We start from the raw sequence: 27,146 nt of genomic DNA, 5'->3' as shown, positions 1-27,146 counted from the left end.
GGGGCCCCTGCACTGCCCATGCCACCGGCATGGGCAGTGCAGGGGCCACCTAACAGGGCCCCTCCATGATTTTCACTGTCTGCTATGCAGACAGTGAAAATCGTGATGGGTGCTACTGCACCCGTCGCACCCCTGCAACTCCGCCGGCTCCATTCGGAGCCGGCTTCCTCATTGCAGGGGCTTTCCCGCTGGGCCGGCGGGCGATCTTCTGGAGATCGCCCGCCGGCCCAGCGGGAAAGTCAAAGTGACCCCCGCTGTCATTTGACCGCGGTGCGGTCTTTGGGCGGTTCCCGCCCGGCGGGCGGCGCCTGCCGCCCGCCGGGCTCGGAATGAGCCCTACACTGTCTTAATGTGCACTTGCACTGTACATGGTGGTGTTTCCTTTTTCTTTTCTCTTATGGGGCCTGTGCATTTGCACCAAGGATAACAATGTATTACAATTGGTTACTCTATTCACATACAGTTGATTTGATCCTTGGTCCAACACCCTATAATACCCCCTTTATATGCCCTCCAAGTGGCCTTCCATCTCTCTGCTTTAGGTATTTTTAACTGAGTACACCATACACCTTTTCTTACAACCTATAGATATGAACACGATAAGTATATTTTTTAAACCAAGCTGATCATTTAAGTGAGGTATGTCTACCTCAGCCACCATATTCAATAGCGTTGAAGCTTGGCAGTTGATTGCATAAGATAATTTGTCTCACTGCAGTGTGTACAGAGCCCTTCTGGTGTACAGCTGCCTATGCTGAAAACCTTAACAATGATTCTTACTCAGAGCCCCTGTCGGACATGGAAGGGACTACACCTCCATGGTCCTCAGCTGTCCCACAACCACACCCACACTTGCACAGTTACACTGATCTGTACAGCTGCAGCGAGTACGGCTCCGGTAGGTTCCGTAGTTTTACATGGCTGTAACAGCCCATTTTGGCTTACCATAATGGCCCTGCAGTACTACAATTCCCCTTTTTTGACAATTAGATCTGCACCAAAATACAAAGCCGTATACTGCCATGATGAACATATCTCCCCAGCAATGCTACCTTTATCTGACCCCAGTGTCTAGGAGCTGACACCATATCAGTTGTATCACATAAAAGCAAAATTATTTTTGGCCATATTCGGCATAGTAGTATTGCTCCCTCCCCTGCAACATGCATGTTAACTACAATTCCAGCTACAATGGGGTAGCCAATTGAGGTGAATTAATTAACCTCTCCTTTCACCTTAAATATAGGCCTGTAGCCATCAATGCAGTTGTACCTCAGACTGGGTGAGGACTGGTGATATGTGCTCCTGCACAGTGTACAGCTTGGTGATGTAAGTACTTGGGTAATTACTCCAAAACCTGTGGTTTACTCTTGCAGGGCATCACTGCCCTTCTTTTACCACATAGGGTTACTTTAACCCTTTGTTACTTTTTAATAGCGGACATCTACTTGGGCTTTAGGAGGTGTATTTTATTTAGGGGTAGTATCCTGCTACAGTTTGGCAGACTGTAATTTGAGATTTTCTCCTTTAAAAAAAAAAAAAAACAGTGCATCAGGGCAGCTTTATATATGACCTATGAAATTGCAGGCTGAGAAATACAGACCAGAGATTATTGTTGATAAATACTGATGATTGTCTCATACTAAATTAGTGTGTGGCTACTGAGGACATCATCTCTCCCCTTAGTGACGGTTAGATTTGGGACTAATCAAGACATTTTTAATGTTTATCTGTCACTTTTACACATGTTTATGTGTGTTCTGTTTACATGTGACCGTGACCCACATATGAGGTAGTTGACATCTGCATGTGACATGAGCCTGTGTTAGACAGTACCTGGCTGATGAAAATCCTGATTTTTATTTGTGTATTGTTCTAGGTTTAGTGGCACTAAGACCAGGTAGGATCCACTCTGGTCCTTCTAGAGCATGGTTTTAACTTTTTACTACTGACTATTTGTTAGCCTAGTTCTTTAGGGATCCTTAGCCCTGATGAATACCCCTGATTGATATAGGTGACCTAGAGTAGGGCAGAAACATGTTGGCAATAAGGCGATGGTCTGAGTCATTATGCATTCCATCGCTTAGTTGTTTTTAGATGCACCAGAGGTCACCACTTATAAAGGTGAACTCTTGGTTACCTCAACGCTCTTTTAACTTTATCTGGATCCCCCGATTTTGTCCAGAAAATGATTTCATTTAAGAACTCCCTCCATTGAATTTACTAGGAGGTCGAGTCCGCGCTGGTGGGATTGTTCTACCAGTGTGGGGAGGCCTCCTGTTTCAATAAGAATGGTCTTTCTTCTTCTCTTGCTCCTACCCCTTTCCTACCAAAATCTTGGAAATTTAGGTATCAGTGATATGTACCATGACACTGTTAAAAAGAGCATTGAAGAAGCCACCATACCTTTATGTTTTTTTGGTGCACCACTTAAGTATCAGTTTAACACCTCAGTTTAGCAGTAAACCAGGCCTGGACTGAGTTCGCGGAATGAGAAAGAAACTCCGTCGCCCTACGTGGAGTTCCGCAAGTGGCAGAGTGTGTTAGATCTTGCTGTTTGCACTGATTTTTAGCGCTGGGTGTTTGTCCTGCACTGAAAAATCAGTGCGAACAGTACCATCTACAGTGCAAGAGGGTGCTGCTTCTTTTCTGCCCCTCAAGTAGATTTTCTACTCGAGCAGCAACTTCCTCAACGCAAACAGAAGATTTCTCAATGCGGGCGATAGCGACCATGTGCAACCACCCATATTGAGAAAACACAATGGGAGGTGGTGATTTTCCTCACTCACCAACTTAAGTTGGTGAGCGCGAACAAGGAAAAACTCTGCTTCACTGGGTTTTTTTGAACTCCTCTCTCTACATGGAGCACGGAATGGGAAAACCTCTGCAAACTCCACAAGTGAGCAAAGTTCACTGCCCACCCCTACAGTAAACAACAGAAAGGTGACCAGTCAAGCTTTGCAAAGGGCCTTTCACTGCACAAAACGTGTCACTGCATTTTCAGTAACTTTTGAACAGTTTGAGCTAGAATTAATTTTTTGTTCACATCTGCAGATTATGCAGCAGATGATGGACTATGTGGCAAATGCAGCAAATCTATACTCATGCAAAAAACACCAGAGCCACAAATCACATGATCCCATTAGCCTTGCTTATACTTGCAGTGGGATTTGGGTCAGGCCCTTAGTCATGACTGTATTGCCTTGGTTTCCATCTCACTTTCCTGCTCCTGATTCGATGTCTTTCTTTCCTAGTACAACAGAGAAACACTTAAGTCTGACAGTGTGCTGATTGAATAAGTTGTATCCTTTCACTGCATGCATGAGGTGAATTTTTAATTTTACTTTATTAACATCGTGGGAGTGCTTGTGTTTCCTTGCTTTCTCTATCTCTCTTTTTACCTTGCTACCCCCCTCCACCGAAGTCCTGGTGTATATTTAAATATTTTCATTTTATTTTTACGAGTGTCTGGTACCTGTAAAGTGCTGCCAAACCACTTGCCTCTCAACTACCACACTCCCCTGCTCCATAATCCCACCCAACTTGCACACTGTCCCATTCACCACAGTGTATTGATTTTTTTGTTTTATTACAGGGCCCATCAGCTTGAAAGTGCTATTTTGCAGCCTGCTCAATTTTGTGAACTTTGCACAACTTGTTTTATATGTTGCTTAAAATGTTAATTTGCCAGTTTAACATGGTCATCTACTGTGTTAGATTGGTAAATTAAATATGGCTTCCTGCATTATCATACATGTACACACACATATACGAATGCACATGTGCTCATGCGTCATGAAGCACATGTGTGCTTACATCACAATAAATGTGTGCATATCTGTGGCCATCTTGAAATTGACTTTTTAATACTAAACCCACTCCAAGTCTGAGAGTTATGCAGTTACGCATGCATATGCACCTTGATGCATGCACACTCAAACAAGTAAAAAAAAAATCAATAGCTCATTGACAAGAACTATTGGCTTTGCCAATCCTTGTTTACTATGTTCAGCCCCATTCCTCTTTAAAGGGAATGGTTGGGATGAAAAAATTATGTGTTGCACTGTTCCTGAGTGATGAAACAATATTCTCTAAGGAGATATGAAACTGAAAGCAGAAAGAATAATGGAAGTAGAAAGGAAGGGACACTTGCCAAATTTGTTTAAATGTTATCAGAAGTTCACAGTATGTCTGGGAGTAAGTGCAGTTGTGACATGTGTTGAGAAGGGCTCCTTATTACAGCAATGCACAGAATTGATGATCATGGTTTTCTGGATAAGAGGTAAACCCACAACCTCTAATCTCACCTTCACCTTCCCTGAAGGTGCCAGCTCAATAGGTTCAAAGTGGTTGAAACAGATTAGTATTTGTCCAAAAGGAGTCTATATGTAAACAGATGAGGACAAATGAAACAAACTTAAAAAAACAAATTACTAGTGAGAAAGAAACATGGTAGTTAGGGGTTGACTGAGGGAAAAGCCAGATACCAAAGAAAGTCTCTTTGAGCTGCAGTGGGTTAGGGCATAGGTTGACTTATAGCCTTATCATCTATTGTATAAAGCTCTTTATTTATGGGGCATATGACCAAATAAAGATGTAAATTCTCATCTTACTTCTCGCTTTAATCGGGGCTTTAAGTCTTCCATGAGGAGGAGCAAGCGTGGACCTTAGTGTCTGATGAGTTGTATACCACACTCAAAGCAGAGTTACGTAGTGCCTGATCTACCAGAATTGCATTTACCTACTTTCAGTAAACTATCATAAATAGTGTTATAACCCAGCTTTACAGAAGGGATTTTTAATGCTGCCCTACACATTAAGACTCTCATTATGAACTAGGTGGTCTGGGCAATGGTTCCGCCAGACGGCCCAGCAGAATGTTTATAATACGGCCAGCAGGGTTCCAGGGGGGCTGGCGATCAATAGAAAGACCGCCAGCATGAACACTGCGATGTTAACCGCCGTGTTCATAATGAGGGCCTAAATCTTAGTTCAAGCATTTAATTCTAATGAGTGATTTCAAATTATTGGTTGACAATTGGATTGGTATTTGGGGAGGACGGAAGTTCACCACAAGTAATAAAGTCACTAACCTGGTAGCTTTAGTCAAAGGATTCAGTCATTTATACATGAGCTGTTAAATATAAATAATTTGTATAAAGCATTTAGAGCAGTGGTTCCCAACCTTTTGATTTCTGTGGACCCCCCACTTTAACATTAGTGGATCCCAGGGACCCCCACTGAATCACTGTGTCACTTCATGTAGTTTCACTGAAATTGTGTGTAACTACGTAAGTTCAAATTATTCAAATTTTGCAGACCCATACTAAGGAGCAGCCCTTAGGGTCAAGACATGCTCCAGATAAGTCCTCCAGCAAAGCCCAGTCAGGCCCAGTTGCAAGTGGTCAGTTGGAAAGCTCAGAAAAAGACATCTTGCAGCTTGTTGTGTCCTTGTAGCCACACAGGAGGTCAGCCAACTGAACTCTTGAGCCAACTTCCTTGGCCTGGGTACAAAGGGAGTTCATGGCCAGCCCTGCCGGTCTACTCGTATGTCACATATAGCATGTACAACCCTTCTTCTGTTCTTTCACGGGTACAGAAAGTGTTCTGAGGATTGTGCGTTGTGGTGTTACCTTTAAACTAGGCACTAGCTAGTGAGTGGAGGTGACTCATGGTTCCTCCCTAATGAATGGGGGAAAAGTTCCCAAGGGCAACCCTCCCCTATTTTGCAATAGTTCCTGTTTGCCCTACTGTAAGTAATGCAGCAGTGCACCTTGCTTCGAAAATAAAAAATGAGAAAACTCTATTCCCCTTTTGCTGAGCATGTGTGTTCACCCAAAGGTGTGCTCAGGGTAATAAGCAGTCCTCTCATTTCTGGTCACTCCGAACTGCTCAAGGGGTATCTCTTTTCCCTCTGAGTTTGGTGCTAGGATAATTAGTGGTCTTCTCCAGTTGCCATCTTACATGTGACAGGGGAGGCCAAATTGAAGTTAATTACATTTCTAGGCCCACCTCAACTGGTCCTCCTGTCAGAGGGAAATAAAACGTGTTAACCACATTGAGACCACTGTCCTTGCTCTGGGAGACGTTTTCACACCTCAGTAAGGTGAAGCACTGCTGGACAGCTGCTAGAGACATAATATGAATTAGCCCAGAGGACCTTCAAACAGGGACATGATACATTTCTAATTGTTTTCCTAAATATATACCAAAACTTTTAAAAAGAGTGGTTGGATCATGTTCTATCTGGTCCCAAAGTCAAAAAGCAGAATTCATATTTTAATCTTTATTTTAGTTTTCCTATTAGAGAGACAGGACTCTCTACAGTAACAATGGCGTTTGACAGCTTGACACAGCAAGCACATGACACTAAAATTCTGTCTATCCTATTTTTCAATATCATGCACACTACCTTGTCAGCCTACAGAAGATTGACTTTTTCATGGTTAAAATCAATACTTTTCCACCCTCAAAATCTTTATTTGGACAGGTCAGCTGAGGGTTTAAAACTCAGTTGTCAGGCTACAATTGTATTCCCAAAGCCATGTTCATTTTGTCACACAAGTGGATGGCAAAATATGTGCTGTAGTGCACATGGGATATTTAACATTATATACTGCTAGTGAATTTACTGCTCCATATAGTAAGGCCTTACAAAACAGTAAATAAACCAATTAGGGGGTAGTCAATTTAACCATATTTGTTTTAGAGGTCAGAACACATTCATTGGGGCCTGAACAGCAGTGCACCAAGTCACAAAATTAGCAGCATCAGTCAAAATAAAAAGCAGGCAATCATGATAATAAATTTGCCTCTGAAGTGAAAAGATCCAGGTGAAACTGAACACCTCACTACAAAATCAGAGGGATTTTGTATTATGTTTGTAGGTAGCTAAGCTGAGTATGCCTTGTTGGCTTTCTATTTGCCATTCCTGGAAATTTGCCTTCGCTAAGGTGGTGGTCAGAAAATCCTTCATATTTATAGTCATTCTCCAGAAGGGTGATGGTTTTTCCAACAGTTTCCTCCTTTACATCAAAGGAGGGAACACTTTGCTGGTTAAATATTTTGAAGAAAAATTCCACAATGTGAATATACCCAAGGTTGAGGTGCACAGTGCCCACATAGCAGCCTATTTTCCATGCAAGAAAAAGTAGTCCAGCATCTTAGGGACCCTACTGTTGAGGCCTAATTCAAAAGGGTAAACTTACACTTTGGTGTAAGCTTATTCTTTTTCTGTATTCACAAACTACAATTTAAAAGTAACTTTACAACAGTGGAGACTCCACTATCAGAGGAGAGAACTCCGCAGATAAAAAGATAGGCCTGTCCTATTGAATCGTAGTTTGTGAATACTGAAAAAATAAACATGGATAAAAGTGTAAGTTTACATTTGGCCCTTACATTTCTTTCAAGTTTTCTCCAATTTTGGTGCCAGGTCAGTGATATGCAAGAGATAGCAGATCTATTGCATTGGGACAATGAGGGACAATATGGACTGACAAACTTAGAATAGTACCAGAAGGGTTTTCCTTGTCTGTCTTCTCATGAGGATCACTGGGTCACTGATAGAGCACTAAATCACAATGCCAACTGGTGGTGCAGTTTGTTAGTTGCAGTCTTAGGCAATATGCATTAGTATCTCCATTGTGTCATGTTTCCATGAAGACCATTTCAGCTCAGTGGGCTGCTTCTATTATTGAGGATGCATTTCATGTATGTGTACATAACTGCATATTCCCCAGATTCTAAGCATTCCGCTGTGAAAGTACACTGTTTAGTGACCCAAGCTGCTGACAACAAAACATCTGAAGAGTCATTAACTGGAATCATTAAAATATATTTACATGAATAATGAAAATGAAAACAAAATAATAAAGTTTCTGTTCTTTAAAACCCTATCTGTCCCTAAGCTTGACAAGGAAATCACTAAAATTACAACATGTTGCGCCAAACGGCGCTCAATAGGTTAAGGAAAAAATAGACCAGTATGAGAAACCAGAAGGGCAAAGGGGTTGAGATGATGGAACAGGTAACTAATTCACATATAAACCATTGGAGGAGGGAGAAAAAGCTGTCTCTAAGGTTCAAAGAAGTGAACCCTAACACCATATAATTCCAGGCTCTCTGAGATCTTTCTCAACAGACCCTCAACCAGGTATTCTACCCTCAACTGTGAATGTTACCACCGTGGGTAGCATCATCACGGGGTCTCCATTCATTTCAGTATCCCGTTATCCAAATGAACTGAAGGATATCTCAGTGAGAAGGTAAGTGAAAGAATGTGAGTTAAAATTACCTCATAACTTAAATTCGTATTTATTAGTGTCCATAAAAAGGATGAGGGTAAGATTAAAAACAGGTGACATTGTGAGGATCAGCAATGAATCATATAACTCTAAAATTAAGGTCGACATGTTTCAGCCTGACACGGCCACCCAGGGTCCATTGCTTTCATTCGGACCTATTGTTAATTAACTACCTGCAACTTTCAAGTAATCACCAAATTTACTTATGAACTGGGGTTCAACTAGTGCTGAAACATTGGGAGCACAGAAGGGAATCTGAAATAATCAACAGACAAGAAGGAAAGAATAATCAATATCATTCATTATATTTTAACCCATATCCCCCTTGCCCACTTTGTGAAAGATATATTTTGAGTGCATTAAAAAAACATAACTTAGTTCTAGGTCAAAAAAGGGTGTAATTGCCAAATTTGTATGTACATTTATTGACCTAATCAACAAAAAATCATTTGTAGGCATAAGTGGCAGTTATTGTGTCAACTTAGTTAAGTAAAGTACACAGATGAACTGAGCAATCTGATGATGGTCTACAGCAGTCAAAATGAAAAATATAGACAGAAAAACAATATACAAAAAAGATATACAAATATGAAGAACTCAAGGTTCAAATATCTCAATGGGAGCTTTCCCTCTATCCGACCACAGGAAAAGGCCTCTACCTATAGGAATATTAATATATACACACAGAATAGTTATGTGTTGAGATAGATGTCTGGACTTCAAAGGAAGCCTTAAAAAAGTACGGATGTAAGGAGAAAACTTACTTTTGGAAAAGCGATTAAAATCTTCCAAAGATCTGTAATGCCGTCCTGATTGGATGGCAAACATAGCTGTGCTTAAATACGGAAAGTTTGAACCAATTAGTAAAAAAATGCAAAGCCAGTGTTTACAGGCATATTTAGCCAAATAAAAGAAAAACAGCCAAATGTTTACACAACAGCGAGATGCATCCTGCAGCTAAATTGGGAAATGTCAGACACTGAAATAGAACTTCTGGTCTGAGTACTCTCCATTGGAAAAGTGGCTTAGACTTCCTAAAGAAATCTAGCCAAATGTTGTAAAAATAGTGACAGTGACAGAAAAACACACGGACAATGAGATGGAGTGGATTGTACTTAAAATGCTAGATGGAAAAAAGGACAATGTAGACCAAGTTCTCTTTCAGAAAGGAAAGCAAAGGGTATACCGATTGAGGACCTTTGACAAAGGTCTCAATGACAACATCCTGGGGCATATAATTGGCCATTGATACACATACCCCAGATGGGTCAGGTGACGATAACAGCTCCCTAGGACCACATAGGGATACAGTAAGTCTTGCTAGAGAGCTCTTTTTAACCAGTTAAATTATTTCAGCAACATTCTTGTAGTGATGACATGGACCAGAGTCTTATATCAGAGTGCAGCCCAAGAACACAACATTTTGTTTTCTGAGTAGGGAGTACTTCCTCAGTCTGGCACATCAGAAATGTTATATGCAATGACGTTAAATTCATTTTTAGTCTCAAGAATGTTAAAGCAGCAGCACTTACAATATGAAATATTAATGTTGAACACATTTGTTTAAGCTTATGAAAATATGAATTTTTAATATATTGTTAAGGGTTAAGAACTAGCCTTGTTTAATAGTCCCTTATCACAGTTTTTCTATTTTCTACGCAGACATGTGGAATACTCAACACTATTTTGACAACATCTTGCTAGTGTTAGCGCATCATACCTTAATAAGTGAACTTAGAAGGAGATGCGAATAGATCGATAAACTACTTGACTCGCCATTAGGATGTTCCCACCATAACTCCGGTACATGCCAATCAATGATCAATAACCTATACACAATATCAATAATCAACAACAATCAATAACATTAATAATCAATAGAGTCAGTAATTGTCCCACACCATGACCTTTCAGTCATGAATAAAAACCCCTTTTAGTAAATGTTAGAATATTTATCTCCCTATATTAACAATGCTAAAGTCATGTAGATACGCATACAGGAACAATACTGGCTGTCCAAAGCGGCAGAAGAAACATAATCTAATTAAAGCCTGAACTACAACCCATTCTAAGGTGATGGTGCAAATTATTAACAAAGTCAGCTGCGTCAATGTAATTACATAAATTCGAGTTCAGCAAAGAAAGTTAATCAAGCATTAATGCTATTAGCGGAATTTCATTACTGAAGATCCTTAACTAACACCAGACTAGCATCTGCATGTTGGGCTTCATGCACAACAATTTAGTAACACAAATTTGGAAAACATCTACCATTGGCTCTATCAAAACAGTGCAGTTGGTGCCTAGTAAGAAAAAGCAAATATGCATTACAATCAATATTCTAATTCATAATACCTATCTTCAGTGTGGATCAGCAAGCAGAGTCAGTCTTTGTCCTCAGGACATCAGTCGATCAGTAAGGCATCAGGATTCAGCATCAAAGTTCAGAAAACACAAAGGTGGTCATTACAACCCTGGCGGACGGTGTTAAAGCGGCGGTAAGACCGCCAACAGGCCTGCGGTAAAAAGATTGCAATTACGACCGTGGCAGAAACCGTCAACAAAGACAGCCACTTTAACACTCAGACCGCCACAGCGGTACAAACAAACAGCGTGGCGGTCACCACCAACAGACAGGCGGAGGACAATGTACCACCCACACTATTATGACAGGCCAATCCGCCACCTTTTCCGGGGCGGATTCACCGCAGATAAAAACACGGCGGAAACAGGCATTTCGAAGGGAAAACGCTCACCTCTACACACTCCACAAGGAACGATGACACCATGGAGCCAGGACTCCATATTCTTCCTGCACTAGTCTTCCTGCCCCTGTACCAGGAGCACCAACGGCGGCGGCGAAGACCACGGTGAGTACTGCACCTACGACATAGGGGAGGGGGAGGCAAAAAACAGGGACACACACACGCAACACCCCAACCCCCACCCTCACCCACTACAACACACACACCAATGCATATCCAAACATTACAGTAACACCCCCCCAACCCCCCTGGAAGAATGCACAGACAAAAGGAAATGAGTGGAACCATTGTAATATATCAAAATTTAGTTAGCAAATATATACATATATACACTATTAACAAAATATACATCACGAATAGTAGTCCAGGTATTGCACCATTCATAGTCCGTGGACCACTGGGCCCATAATCATGGGCGAGGCCCACACAAGATACCCGAACATGACGGAGAGAACACTGCAGGGGCTTCAGATAGAAAAACAACAGGCACCTCAGGGGAAAGGGAAGGGGGGCCACTTCAGCCGGATGATTGCACAATGCCAGATCCACGAGGGGGCTCCATGCCCACTGCTGTATCCTGGGGTGTGCAAAGCCACAGTTTCGCAAGTCTCTCCAGTGGGTGGTTTTCCCACTGTACCATCCTGGGGAGTGCAAAGCCACAGTCTCTCAAGTCTCTACAGTGGGTGGGTTGCCCACTGTACCATCCTGGGGAGTGCAAAACCACAGTCTCTCAAGTCTCTACAGTGGGTGGGTTGCCCACTGCTGTATCCTGGGGAGTGCAAAGTCACAGTCTCTCAAGTGGATAACAGTCTCCACTGGTTCTGGAGGGGGACTGGTGCCCAGAGTGCTTCATCCTGTGCAGGACAGACGGAGTGGATGCAGGTCTCCAATGGTTCTGGATGGGGACTGGTGCCCAGAGTTCTTCATCCTGTGCAGGACAGACGGAGTGGATGCAGGTCTCCACTGGTTCTGGAGGGGGACTGGTGCCCAGAGTGCTTCAACCTGTGCAGGACAGACGGAGTGGATGCAGGTCTCCACTGGTTCTGGAGGGGGACTGGTGCCCAGAGTGCTTCATCATGTGCAGGACAGATGGAGTGGATGCAGGTTTCCACTGGTTCTGGAGGGGGACTGGTGCCCAGAGTGCTTCATCCTATGCAGGACAGACAGAGTGGATGCAAGTCTCCATTGGTTCTGGAGGGAGACTGGTGCCCAGAGTGCATCACTCACCCCATGACGGTCCCTGTTGCGTCACTGCCCCTGCTGCTCATGGGCTAGCGGTGCTTGAGTTGGCGATGCTTGCCCTGTTCAGCGGTCCTTGCCCTGTTCAGGGGTGCTTGAGTTGGCGGTCCTTGCCCTGTTCAGCGGTGCTTGCCCTGTTCAGCGGTGCCTGCCCTGTTCAGCGGTGCTTGCCTTGGCGGTCCTTGCCCTGTTCAGTGGTCCTTGCCCTGTTCAGCGGTGCTTGCCCTGTTCAGCGGTGCTTGCCTTGGCGGTCCTTGCCCTTTTCAGCGGTCCTTGCCCTTTTCAGCGGTGCTTGCCCTGTTCAGCGGTGCTTCCCTTGGCGGTCCTTGCCCTGTTCATTGGTCCTTGCCCTGTTCAGCGGTGCTTGAGTTGGCGGTCCTTGCCCTGTTCAGCAGTGCTTGAGTTGGCGGTCCTTGCCCTGTTCAGCGGTCCTTGCCCTGTTCAGCGGTGCTTGAGTTGGCGGTCCTTCATTGCCCAGTGGGCTGTGGCTGGCGGTCCTTCATTGCCCAGCTGAGCTGTGGCTGGCGGGGCCCTCCTGGGCAGCTGGGCTGTGGCTGGTGGGGCCCTCCTGGGCAGCTGGGCTGTGGATGGCGGGGCCCTCCTGGGCAGCTGGGCTGGGGCTGGAGGGGCCCTCCTGGACAGCGACGATGGGGCTGGCGGGGCCCTCCTGGGCAGCAACGATGGGGCTGGCGGGGCCCTCCTGGGCAGCGACGATGGGGCTGGCGGGGCCCTCCTGGGCAGCGACGATGGGGCTAGGGGTGGCTCCTGGGCAGCGACAGTGGGGCTGGCTGTGGCGTCCTGGACAGCGACAATGGGGCTGACGGTGCCCTCCTGCCCAGCGTGGATGATGGCGGTCTTCTCCTCCGTGCTGCTCCTCCCAGACTTTGCGGGTTTCTTCTGCACCTTCCCATCCTTCGGGGGAGTCACAGCTGAGTCCACACTCCCCCCGGGACCCCTGGGACCGGCTTGGGTGGCTGGAGTCTTCCCCCTCTCCCGCCGGGCACTGGCCAACTTCTGGTGCTTCACAGGGGGGGGGCTGGCTGTGCTCTGGCTCCGTGATACACTGGCTGGCCTGGTGGCCGGTGCACTCCACATACCTGTGACAACAGGCTCCACTGGTCCCGGAGATTTTGTGGCTGAGGTGCTAGTTCGGGACCTATGAGTTGGACGGGGGTGGTGGGAAATAGGTTAAGGGTGGACAGGAAAAGTTGTTTGGAGACACTGGGACGGGTAGCTGGAGGTGGTTTTGGAGTGGAGGAAGAGGAGGTGGTTGTAGGAGGTGTTACTTTTGTGGCTTTGGGTGCAGGTGCATGCACTGGAGGCTGTCGTGAGGTGGATGTATGTTGGATGGGTGTGTGCCTGCGTTTGTGTATCTTGGGAGGGGGCATCACAGACACACTGGGAGAGGACACAGGGGACGTGTGGATGGTAGTGGGGGTGGTGACTGCACATGAGCAGGGTGTGCTGTGGGTGTGCTGGTGCGGGACGTAGTGGCTGTAGTGGTAGTGTATGCCGGTGTGACTGGGATGGAGGAGGGAGACGAGGAGGAGGGGGACACAGCAGAGGAAGTGGACGTTGGTGTGTCTGTATGTGTGTGATGCTTGCATGAGGGCCTGTGGGATGTGTGGTGCTTATGTTTGCCTGAGCTTCTCTTGTGTGGTGAGGTGTGTGCAGGCTGGTCTGATGGTGTGCTTGGGATAGGCAGAGGTACAGGGGATTGGGTCTTAGTGGAGGAAGTTGGAGGGGGGAGGCTAGACACAGGGACAATGGCTGCCATCAGTGCTGAGGCCAGAGTTTGAACGGTTCGATGAAGGGCAGCCTGACCAGAATGAATATCCTCCAGGAATGCATTTGTGTGTTGACACTCCCTTTCTAAACCCTGGATGGCATTCAAAATGGTAGACTGCCCAACAGTGAGGGACCTGAGGAGGTCAATGGCCTCCTCACTGATGGCAGCAGAGGTGACAGGGGCAGGGGCTGAGGTGCCTGGGGCGAAGGTGATGCCCACCCTCCTGGGTGAGCGGGCACGGGGCAAAGGTTGAGGGGCTGCTGGGAGGGCAGTGCTGGTAGGGGGGGGTGGCGGCTGTACCTGTTGAAGTGGGGGGCACAGATGTTGCCACCACCACAAGGGAGCTCCCATCGGAGGATAAGTCCGTGTCGCTGGTTGCAGATCCTGTGACTGCCGTGGTGCTCCCCTCGCCCTCCGTCCCACTGGTGTATTCAGAGTCCGTAGTGTGGGCCTCCGTGTCCATGTGGGATGCAGCTCCCTCGTGCTCCGGTGCCACTGCACCTCCGCCTGATGATGCTAATGCACACAAGAACAGGGAGACCACAAAAAAAGGGGGGGAAATAGAAGAAAGACATGTTGAGTGCATGCATTACCGCTACCGTTGGCGGACAAGACAGACACAGCAGCCAGCTGCACTACGTCGCGCTGTTGGGCTCCAGTGCAATTCCTGGGAAATGGCCTACAAGGCTATGGACGACATCTGCACACATAGATGACACAAGTGCATGAATAGCTGTACTTGGCACTCTACAGAGGTGGGGTTGGGGGCCACAGAGCCATGCCTTACGAAGGGGCCTAGCCTAGGGAAGCCCACAGCCCTCCCCCCCACCCAGACCCCTCCACTGTGCGCAAAGTCAGCTGAATGAGAGTGTACTCACCCCCTTGTGTCTGCTGTGATGCCCTCAAGCGCCCATCCAACTCAGGGTAGGCCACCGCCAGGATCCGGAACATCAGGAGGGTCATGGTTCGACGGGCACCCCTCCCACGTTGGGAGGCCATCCCCAGCTGAGCCTCCGCCGTCTTCTTGCTTCAGCGGCAAATGTCCTCCCATCTCTTCCGGCAGTGGGTGCTCCGTCTGTGGTGGACCCCCAGGGTCCAGACGTCCTTGGCGATGGCACGCCAAATATCCTTCTTCTGGTGGGCACTGCCCTACATGAAATGTACAGGGGAAGAAGAGAAGTCATTGCCAACTGCGCCGTCAAAGTGAGTGGCCCCCATCCCTTCCCTTGCCATGTGGCACATGCACCCACTGTCTTTCATGCACGCAGAACTCTGCCCCCTTCCTTCTTTCAACCAGCCCTCTCCACACAGGCATAGCCCATTCAACATGCTCCCTGTGTACTTACCTGTTGGTCTGGAGGACCGTAGAGTAGCGTGTACTTGGGGAGGACCCCGTCGACGAGCTTCTCCAACTCCTCCGCAGTGAAGGCAGGGGCCCTTTCCCCAGACGCATGAGCCATTGTCTCTTCCAGACCGAGGTCACAGCAGCACTTGCAGTGTAGGTCCTCTCCTGTCGAAGATCAGGTATCTAGTGATTCAACAGATAGAAAATGGCAGCGACGTCCGCGGCGGTCACATCCACGGCAGTGAGTACCACCACCGCCGGCCTACATCGTCATTGGCTCCTGGGACCCATAGGGTTCAATGTTAGCCAATGCAGCATTGCGCCGCGGTCTTCGACCGCCTACCGCGACGGTGTCCAATGCCAGCGCAGTTACCTCACATCCCATTGTCCCGCTTGGAGGTCAGGCAGCCGCCATTTCAGGGGCCCACATGGCCTAATTACCAACTGCGTCACACATACCTAGGCCTACTCTCAACACACATACAGGCCAGATTTTGTGTATGAATCGTGTTCTGTCTAGACTGTGGGTACATACCTCTGAGTTGTTTGACTCTGTGGTCGCTGTTGTCCTTCATAGGCACCGTCCGCTGGGACATGTGAGGAGATGGCGGAATCCTCTGGTGTACCGACCGCTGGTGGACCTGTTGACAATGGAGGAAAGAAATTTGATCATCACCTACAGGTTTGACCGTGCAACAATCCAGGAACTGTGTACCCAGTTGGAGCCAGACCTGATGTCAGCAATTCGCCATCCCACAGGAATCCCCCCTCAAGTGCAGGTGCTATCAGTGCTCCATTTCCTTGCAAGTGGGCCTTTTCAAACAACTGTGGCCATGGCATCAGGGATGTCCCAGCCTATGTTTTCCAACGTATTGTCCAGAGTGTTGTCTGCCTTACTGAAACACATGCAGAGCTACATTGTTTTCCTTCAGGTAGAGGACTTGCCTACAGTGAAAGGTGACTTCTATGCCCTTGGACATATCCCCAACATCATAGGTGCCATTGATGGGACCCATGTGGCTTTGGTCCCCCCCCCACAGGAGTGAACAGGTGTACAGGAACCAGAAGAGTTATCATTCCATGAATGTACAGATGGTTTGTTTGGCAGACCAGTACATCTCCCATGTGAATGGTATGTTCCCTGGCTCAGTGCATGACGCCTACATCATGCGGAATAGCAGCATCCCTTATGTGATGGGTCAACTCTAGAGGCACTGTGTGTGGCTATTAGGTAACTCTGGTTACCCCAACCTGTCATGGCTACTGACCCCAGTGAGGAATCCCAGGGCAGAGGAACGCTACAATGAGGCCCATGGACGCACTAGGAGGGTGATCGAACGCACCTTCGGCCTCCTGAAGGCCAGGTTTAGATGCCTCCATATGACAGGTGGATCCCTATTCTACTCACCAAAGAAGGTGTGCCAGATCATCGTGGCCTGCTGTATGCTTCATAACTTGGCTTTGCGATGACAGGTGCCTTTTCTGTAGGAGGATGGTCCAGATGGTGGTGTTGTGGCAGCTGTGGAGCCAGTGGACAGTGATGAGGGGGAAGCAGAGGAAGAAGACATAGACAACAGGGACTCAGTCATCCAGCAATTTTTCCAGTGAAACACAGGTGAGAATACATTCCTGCCTACTACAAGTATTTTTACACTTCTACCTCTCTCCTGTCTGTCGATTTCACCCAGTGTATGGTCACTGAGTTGTCACTTTCCCTTACGGTTTCACAGGTGTGGGTCCCAACGTGTGTCATCTGCTTATATTCCTTATGGACTAGAGCTGTGTGACATAGGTATGTTGACATTACTATTTCCTGGAAATTTTGTTAATGAAATTGCAAATACACTATTTCAAAATCACAGACAGACTCCAGATCTTTTGGTGTTTAGGTCTGTTTATTTACATACAAAATATTGGAGGGGGAAGTAAATGGTGAGGGGGATGGCGGAGGAGTGTCCATGGCAGAATCCAGTCTATTTGTCTCATAGGTGCATTGCCCATATGGGCATAGGAAGTGGAGCTGGGGCACTTCCAATATGGACAAGGTGACAAAGTGGGACAGTGGGTTGATAATCAGGGTGGTCTCATTTCTTGGCGGGGGTCTTGGCATCTTGCTCTGTCTTGTTCCTGGATCTCAGGGACCGCTTACGGGGTGGTTCTCCATCTGCAGGGGGTGGGGTGCTGGTGTGGTGGTCCTGTGGCGGTGCCTCCTGTCCACTAGCGCCGGCGGAGGTGGTGGGCAGTTCATCGCCCATGCTAGTGTCAGGGGCCCCTTGGAGTGCCACAGTGCCCCTCGTGGTGTTGAGTATTTCCTTCAGCACCCCTACGATGGTGCCCAGGGCGGAGCTGATGGTTCTGAGTTCCTCCCTGAACCCCAAATACTGTTTCTCCTGCATGCGCTGGGTCTCCTGAATCTTGCCCAGGACCGTTGCCATCGTCTCCTGGGAGTGGTGGTATGCTCCCATGATGGAGGAGAGGGCCTCGTGGAGAGTGGGTTCCCTTGGCCTGTCCGCCCCCTGTCGCACAGCAGCCCTCCCAGTTCCCCTGTGTTCCTGGGCCTCCATCCCCTGTACCGTGTGCCCACTGCCACTGCCCCCAGGTCCCTATTGTTGGGGTGATGGGTTAGCCTGGGTTCCCTGTAGTGGTGGACACACAGCTGATTGACGTTTCCTGGGGACGGAGGTATGGGCCCGCTGGGTGGGTGCTGTGCTGGTGTTACCAGAGGGTGGAAGTGAGGTACTGGGTTTTTCAGAACTGGTACTGATCCGGTAACCCAGCGGTGCCAGGGTACACCCAAAGACCTCGGGTACTTTCCTGATTCAGACCACAGAAACTCAGAGTTTTCTAGGTGAAGTCAAAGATCGAATTTATTGGCTGCAACCAAGTGACAAGCGTCCTAGAAGTACAACAGCACGGTTTGTATGTTCTCAGGAGACTGTGTTTCAATGCAAAGTCAGGTTTCCTTATATACAGTTTTTTAAGCTTCAGGCAAACATTCTTGACATTTTGGTTGGTCATTCACATGTTTTCACTACAAACGAAAAAACAGTGTCATGATGAAACCTCATATTTCATGTCATCCAACCCATAATAAATTACCCGGCAAGGCCTAGTATTTTACATCAGATAAGTGTGGACCCCCAATAAAAACGGGCACCTCCCCCTCGTAAAGTAAGAAGAAGAAAAGAGCAGGTGCAGGTGTGAGCAAGATTAGGCAGGGTGTGTGAGCGATAATAAGGGTTTTATGGCATGGTGTGCCTTGATGCTATCTGATTCGGCCACTGGGAGAGGGACTGACCAAACAGGTTTGGCCTGAGGCAATGGTTCCAGCTTGCCCAGGTCAGAGAAAAGTCAATCAAGGTGTACGTGTCCTTGGAATCAAATCTGACTGTATTATAAGCCTATGTGAGGGCAACTTTTAAAAATGGCTGCCGTGTATAAAATGGGAGCCACGAGTGCAGGACGAAAATGGCGATTTCGATGTGAAAACGCTGCTGGAATTGAGCGAAAATGCTCATGCTTAGTGTACTAGTCATTATCGGTCTTTTAATACTAAAATCGTACTGCTGTGGCAAAGTAAATTACATGGGTACAGAATTTTTAGAACCACAAACCCTCCTTTTGCCCTTACATAGGCAATAACATATTCTCATGCTAATCTGAGTCCAGGTCTATGTTTATAAGGCCATGGAGATGTTGCTGGAGCAAAATTCTAGTACTTGGTAACTCTCTCTGGACAGGTCTCCTCGAACATGAAGTAGCACAAAAGGCCACATATGGCAGGACAAAATAAGGAATACCTCTATCTGCAGTAGGTGGCATAAGATCACACACCCAACAATTAGTGATGTTCACTACTAACTAGTGTTGATGCAGAAGCTGTACAAAAGAATTGCTTACAAATTCTGATCTTCTAACCTGCTCATGTTCAGGAAAAGGGTGAAAAGAGTGCAAAGAAACAATAGTAGGAAAAGACATAGGTTGGGAAGTGGGTGCAGAAGTCAATTGAGTAGAGAAAAACAATCCCACCCATAAATGACAACGTCATGTTTAAAAGACACTAGAAAACACGTTATTAAGAACATATAGACAACGGGAGAAAGTAGTGACCACTATTACAAATGAAATAATAATTTTTCACAACCCTAACCAAAAAGCAAATCCTAAAATTATCTAGTAACATTTTTAGGGCTCCTCTGCATTTCAGTAATTTTTGTATGTTCAGGTGGAACAGTGGTGACACTCATCAATGCTCTAAGGTGAAAAGGGGGTACTCTTTTCACAGAAAATTGACTTTATTCTGCTTTTACTAAACAGAATAGTACTTTAAAACAATTGCAGCAAAACAATCAGTCTCCTAACACCTAGTCTATACAATCACACGGAAACCTCTTGTGAAACCAACTATGCCCAGAGTCCGTTCAAAAAGCCTCTCTGGCAGGCTTCTATTGTCCATCAAATTTTCTTTTGTTGTTTTCTTTCGCATGGGCCTCTCAATTCAGGCCTCTTCGTGAGAAAAGTACTGCTTAGTTGGAGTGCCCTCCTGGCAAACACCCACAGCTCACTCGAAAGTCTCAATGTCTTAAAGCAATGCACCAGTGTCTCTCCTCTGTGGCAGACACTACAAACAATGTGCTCTTCATTGATCAAGGGCACAAATCATCTCGTGCAGACCCAAGCACCATTAATTGGGAAATAGCTCAAGCTCAGCAGCACTTTCAGACTCCAACACTTATTATTTAGTGTCAGAGGACGCTCAAGCTGCTCTTTCATGGGCACCACAATATAGTGCCTTTTTCCAAACTTGAAATCTCCGGTGCACTGCCCTTCTTCCGTTGGAGCAAAGAAAAGGGGGTGTGTGGCCAAAACTCAGGCCAAGGGGCTCAAGGGATTGCACACTGTCAGAGGTTACCAGCACATGACAGGTAGAGAAATGAAACGTCAAAACAGCTCTGCTATCAACAACAGGAATCCTTCTCTTTAGCTCTTTTACACTGAAACTTTGGTTTTGTGATGTCCAACGCCGTCTGATGGAGCAAGTACGATACCATGCGCTGGCGATCGCTGTCCAGCTTTGCTACTTTCTGGGTGCTGAGACTGTAGGGCCAAGACGTCTGTCATTCATCTGTAGCTGTCACTGATGGGAATTAGGCTTAAATCAATGTCCTGCAGGTTATTATGACTTGATACCCGCAGAATCTAGTGACGTAGGAAATGTGCCACAGTTGTTAGTTTCCTTCAATTTAGTAAAAAAAACAGTTCATGGTTTTTAACAAGGGGACTGCAAGCAGGTGGTCTGCAATCTTCAAAGGAGTAGCCATACACCATGGGCATAAAATACAAAGACAAAGGCAGAAGGGCAAAACAGGGTCTCTAGCATCTTTAATTGGGTTCTCTCCATTATTCTCTGCCATCTATAGCTACATGAGAATTCTATCTGAATGGATTTCCTCACACAGTGGCATTGTCTAATGGGGTAAACACATATTTTCCTCAATGATTAAGTCTAGGTGTTCCTCCTTACCTTAGAACATCTCAAAAGAGAAATCACATGATACCGATTATCAGGGACATGTAGAAACCTTCCTTTAAAAACTGTGCATCAGGTGCACTATGCAATACACAGGCTAATAGTCAAATGTGCAAACAAAAAGACAAGAACTAGAGGGTCCTGATATTTGCATGATTAGGACACATCTGATCCCACCAAAAATTAAAGTAGCAGGAACAGAAGGGAACCGAAAACCAAATTAAAATAGACATTGAAAATTCGTCATGTTCAAAAAGGTAAACATAAGATATCTCCTATTGAAATGGAAAACTTGTCTTACTATAATATTGAGTCAGTTAACCAGTCTATCGCTACCCTGACAGTCAGGCTGGAAAACATTGAAGCAGGCCTAAGGCAAATTCTTGAAAACCAGTCTGGTCATACCAAAGGGAATTATACATAACATTGGGGTCCCTGGTACATCACTGCAGTCTGGAAATGTGAACCTGAACAATACATCAATAATAATAAAAGGGCTGACTGGTGAAAGGAATTCGAAAAAGAGAAATGGGACTAGGACATAGCTAAAATCTCAATAACTAAGCATGATGCGACATTGGTCAGGGGAAGTAACAAAATAAAAAAATCTATAGGAAGAACAAAAAAAATTATTTGGGTGATAGTCAGGCATGTGACACAACACCGAGAGTACGGGTGATACACAAAGGCCAAAGTTACACAAATTTTAACTCTACCGTTGGCGACTACACCATATACGGTACTCCTAGCTAATGTTTCAGTTCCTTCTTCAGGAAAAAATGAAAACCTGGTTTTCTTTTAAGGAACGAAAGCCATATGCTACTTAGGAAACAGAACATCATTAACTAATGTAATATAGAAATTAGGCCACCTTGAGTCACAGATCTATAATTTCATCCTTAGGTCCAATCAAGGCTACATAAATGTAGGGCTGCCTGTTCCTTTAAGGGAAGGGGCAGTAACGTGACTAACTGCAGGTGACACACTTTGATCCTGTATATCTCTTTTTATTTTCCTTCAATACCATTATAGCCAAATAGACATGCACTGGTGAAGTGTTGTCTTTTATGTTCACAGCATGAAATATCATTATCTGTGGAATTTAGTCACCAGAACAAGTTCAACCAACTGTTGCGTAGCGATGGGCATCGTCATGACCATCCCCTCACAACACAGGGGAACTTGTAATAGTATCAAAAGCAGCAACAAACATGCAAAAAAACAAATAAAAAATAATAAAAACGCACAAAACGTCAAGCCATCAGATATACTTGCTGTGTATCAAGCACAAAAAGCATAGACAAAACAATAGCATGTGTGAATAAGCGGTGACACACAACACCATGTCATGTACTTTATGCACTGTAAACCTGCAGCCCAAAACCCAATATTTGGGCCTGTTTAATTTGTCAGGTTTAAAATCCTTACCCTCCTTTTGACAGTAGATCACCAGGCAATGGAAATCTGTTGTCAAATATAACTTTACTGTTTCTCTTCTAACATACAGGACCAGCAAGAACAATTCATGATAGGACCAAATACATGAAAATAAATTTCCATTACTTAACTGTTACCCTCTTGTCAGTTACTTCGCAACATCAAGCCACCTTAGTTTTACCTTTCTAAAAGTAAAAATTGTTACACTGACACTCCACATTAATTTGGCACCTACAATTTCCACTGTGAAAAATAAGTCTTAATTGGTAAATCGTTCTCATTAAGGCATGTAGCCCTCAAAATGTTAGAAAAGGGCTGCATCTTATTTTCTGTCTAAGACTTAATGCAACACTTCGTTTTCTGTCAAATAAAAGCAACTAGCAGGCATCATTTTATTTTTTTAGAGCGGAGACACAAATGTATCAGTTCTGCAGAGCATTTAAAATGATGTTGGGACTTTCGAAGAAACCCCATTTTTTTATATTTTCCCTTTGGAATTAAGTTCTTTAATTGTATTGATGTTCTTCTGGAGAAACCAGAAATCCCACTTTTAGAGGCCTGTAGGGTCATTCTGCATTTCACAGAGACAAGGCCCTAATTTAAAAGGTCACAAGTGTCAACATGACAGCCTCCTCCATTGTTTATGGGAAAACTAAAGATAGCATCTCAGCAGCGTGATTTGAGCCAGCCTCTGTAGCTCTCCTAGCTTCTGCCACTCTGAATCTGTCAAAGACAGGAGGCCTTCCTGTTTTCCTTCTAACCTGCAATAATTCACTCTATTTTAAAAAAAAATGTTTTTCCTTTTTAGGCGCTAAAAAAATTATCTCTATTTCCAGATTATTAAACTACATTTACTGTGAATAATTCACAAACCTTAATAACACACATACCAGTTGTTAGAATAAATGCTTGTTGCAATCCCATGCAATGGTACATATTTCATCAACCTCGAATGAATGAACGTCTCAGTAGGCCCAGCTGAAGTTAGAACCTTTAACCTCGATATTAAAACAAGCCTTTGTACTGGCACATTGACTCATTGAATCATAAGAAGGCACAACCTGCAAATATATATCAAACCTAAATGTATGCATTTACTGAAGCCTGAGACACTTTAAAAAGTACTCTGAATGAAAGAAAATGCAGTTTAAACAGTGCTTTTGCCCAAAATCGACTTTGATATTTTAGGCATTAAAAAATCAATATCCTACAATTTTCTTGCATAATATGCATTACCAGAATATCTATTACACAATCCATGAGTCAGCCATTGAAAATATTAACTTATACTTTATCGAAATGAGCTTGTTTGCTCCTGCGCCAAGGGAAAATTGCACATACAAATGTCATTTTAGCGGTGCAACATAACTTAAATTAAATTTGAATGCTAGGAGGTCATAGTATAGGTATTAAGCTTTATAAATATTAAAAAACGATTTTGAAAGGCACTTATTTTTTAAATAATTTTTCCACAATGAATAATTTTCTTTTTAAAAATAAAATAAAAACCCAATTATTCTTTTTTTTGTGATAATTCCACATATAAAAGCAAGCTGCATCCCTTGCCTATTATTTGGGATACATTAACTCACAAGCCTAAGCACATAAGCCTAACTTGAAATGCGTCACATTTTTGCGCCACTTTCATTTAAAAGGAAGGTTATGCAAAATTCCACCTGTGTTTAACTGGGAAAGTGCTGGCTGAATTGAACATTCCTATCAAATATACTGCAGCTGAAAAGTTTGCCTGTGAACATCTAATACAATGCATCTAAGAAAAATGCTGTAAATGTATTTTTTTTTTTTGCAAAAATAGATAATTTCGTTTTTTTGGGGCCCTATTTATATCTATTGAATGTGTTTTCTAATTTATTAAGCATTTAACAGCAGTTTTGTATATGTGCACAATTGCTCATTCTATAAATTAAAGAGCAACATATAGCTATGTTAGCACACCACATGGTTCATTTCTGGATTTTTTCTAAGTTTCTACTTAATATTAATTAACCAACATTTTACTTAACAAACTGTAAACATCAAGAAGACCCACAAACACACATTAAGCTCATTTCAGATATAAACAGAAAACACTCAGGACACACAATACAGCGCGCTTTAGCCATTTTTCATAAATAGCGCCGTCGCAATTTACTTACAGAACCGTTTGCAGATCCTAGTTGTAAGTCATATTTACAAGAGAAAAGAAAACTTTTCTCAATAGTGTTCCAAAAAACTGCAAAAACAGCCTCACAGACATTTATTTCCAAGAATAGCGGACCCATACTTTATTAAACGTGATGGGGCCCACTCCGTGCTTCACATATAGTTCATAGGTTGGAGTTCCAATCGGAGGAACCGGACATGAGTCCTCCAACCGGGATTCCCTTTTACAACCAAGACAAAAAAAAATTCCAAGTCTGCTAAGACCAGGCATCTTCGCTCACTAGTCTAGCTTCAAACTTCAAAGGATTATCGTTTACGATAGTCTCGTGAATACACGAGTCCTTCGGCTTTGGTACTTGCAAGTTCCAAATCAAAGTGATCCCGAAGGGATACCAAACCAAATGTCCAACTAAGGACCAAACCAAGTGTCCAACTAAGGACTGGGAGACGCTCCACTTATACTTAACTGAAAATATCGATGACGTCACCAGAAGACTCGTCTTATCATTTCGCTCTACCAAACATCAAGGGTCCAAATCAGGGCGATAGCCAGGGCAGCAGTCCTTCGTAGCCGTCGGGAAGCGGGGAACCTCGCAGCAAAGACTTTCGGACCACGTCGACATGCAGGGGTCGATGAAGTGGCGGCCTTCCTCTTGAATTTTCACACGAAGCTCCCCACGGACCTCAGGCTTGGACCGGTACCGCTGGTATCGCCCCACGTTTGGGCGCCAACTGAGGTACGGGGTTTTTCAGAACCGGTACTGATCCGGTAACCCAGCGGTGCCAGGGTACACCCAAAGACCTCGGGTACTTTCCTGATTCAGACCACAGAAACTCAGAGTCTTCTAGGTGAAGTCAAAGATCGAATTTATTGGCTGCAACCAAGTGACAAGCGTCCTAGAAGTACAACAGCACGGTTTGTATGTTCTCAGGAGACTGTGTTTCAATGCAAAGTCAGGTTTCCTTATATACAGTTTTTTAAGCTTCAGGCAAACATTCTTGACATTTTGGTTGGTCATTCACATGTTTTCACTACAAACGAAAAAACAGTGTCATGATGAAACCTCATATTTCATGTCATCCAACCCATAATAAATTACCCGGCAAGGCCTAGTATTTTACATCAGATAAGTGTGGACCCCCAATAAAAACGGGCACCTCCCCCTCGTAAAGTAAGAAGAAGAAAAGAGCAGGTGCAGGTGTGAGCAAGATTAGGCAGGGTGCGTGAGCGATAATAAGGGTTTTATGGCATGGTGTGCCTTGATGCTATCTGATTCGGCCACTGGGAGAGGGACTGACCAAACAGGTTTGGCCTGAGGCAATGGTTCCAGCTTGCCCAGGTCAGAGAAAAGTCAATTAAAGTGTACGTGTCCTTGGAATCAAATCTGACTGTATTATAAGCCTATGTGAGGGCAACTTTTAAAAATGGCTGCCGTGTATAAAATGGGAGCCATGAGTGCAGGACGAAAATGGCGATTTCGAGGTGAAAACGCTGCTGGAATTGAGCGAAAATGCTCATGCTTAGTGTACTAGTCATTATCGGTCTTTTGATACTAAAATCGTACTGCTGTGGCAAAGTAAATTACATGGGTCCAGAATTTTTAGAACCACAGAAGGTCTGTGGTGGCCTGTGCCTGTGTGAGGGAACCGACTGTCCCGAGGCCCACGCTGGTCCGGGCTGGTCATCTAGATCCAGTTAGACAGAGCTGCTGTCATCACTGTGGGCCTCTTCTGTGGGTGGGGTGGAGATGTCTGGACCCTTCTGTCTGGTGACGTTGTGTAGTGGTCCTGCAGGGGTGGAAAAGCATAGTTATTGCATCTGTGTGTGTCATGGTGTGAAATGGGTGGGTGACCGTGTACCCCAGTGCTGGCATTCCTGTGTGGGGGCTTGTGTGATGATGGTTTAGGGGGGTGTATGGGTATGTGCAGTGGGCATGCTTTAGTGATGGGTGTCCATGCTTTGGTGTTGCATGCAGGGCTTGGTGTTGGGATGTGTGTTCTGTGATATTGGGAGGATGTAATAGTTAAGATTTGTCTTACCAGAGTCCATTCCTCCACCGACTCCTGCGAGGCCCTCAGGATGCAGAATCGCCAAGACCTGCTCCTCCCATGTTGTTAGTTGTGGGTAAGGAGGTGGGGGTCGGCCGTCAGTCCTCTGAACCACCAGGTGGTGTCTTGAGACCACGGAACGCACCTTCCCCCGTAGGTCGTTCCACCTCTTCCTGATGTCGTCCCGATTTCTTGGGTGTTGTCCCACTGCGTTGACCCTGTCGACTATTCTTCGCCATAGCTCCATCTTCCTTGCAATTGACTTAAACTCTATCTAAGTGTGGGTGTAATGTACTGGGAGAATACTAGGCGCTCTGGGTAACGAGGTAAATATCAAAAAAAGGGGTCAAATCCCGAAATGGTGCTCTCTTGGAAGACCACACCCCAAAAGTCTTAATATGTGCTAAAAGCACTATTGCAAACATAAAATACAAGAGGCACTCATTATAACATAAAAATACTAGTACTCATGAGTCAGTGTACATAAGCAATGTTTTTACACATATTTCTGAAAATTAACCAG

This window comes from Pleurodeles waltl, chromosome 8 (genome assembly GCF_031143425.1).
Source record: "Pleurodeles waltl isolate 20211129_DDA chromosome 8, aPleWal1.hap1.20221129, whole genome shotgun sequence".
In the NCBI taxonomy this organism is placed as follows: domain Eukaryota; kingdom Metazoa; phylum Chordata; class Amphibia; order Caudata; family Salamandridae; genus Pleurodeles; species Pleurodeles waltl.
This window is presented reverse-complemented; position numbering follows the sequence as displayed.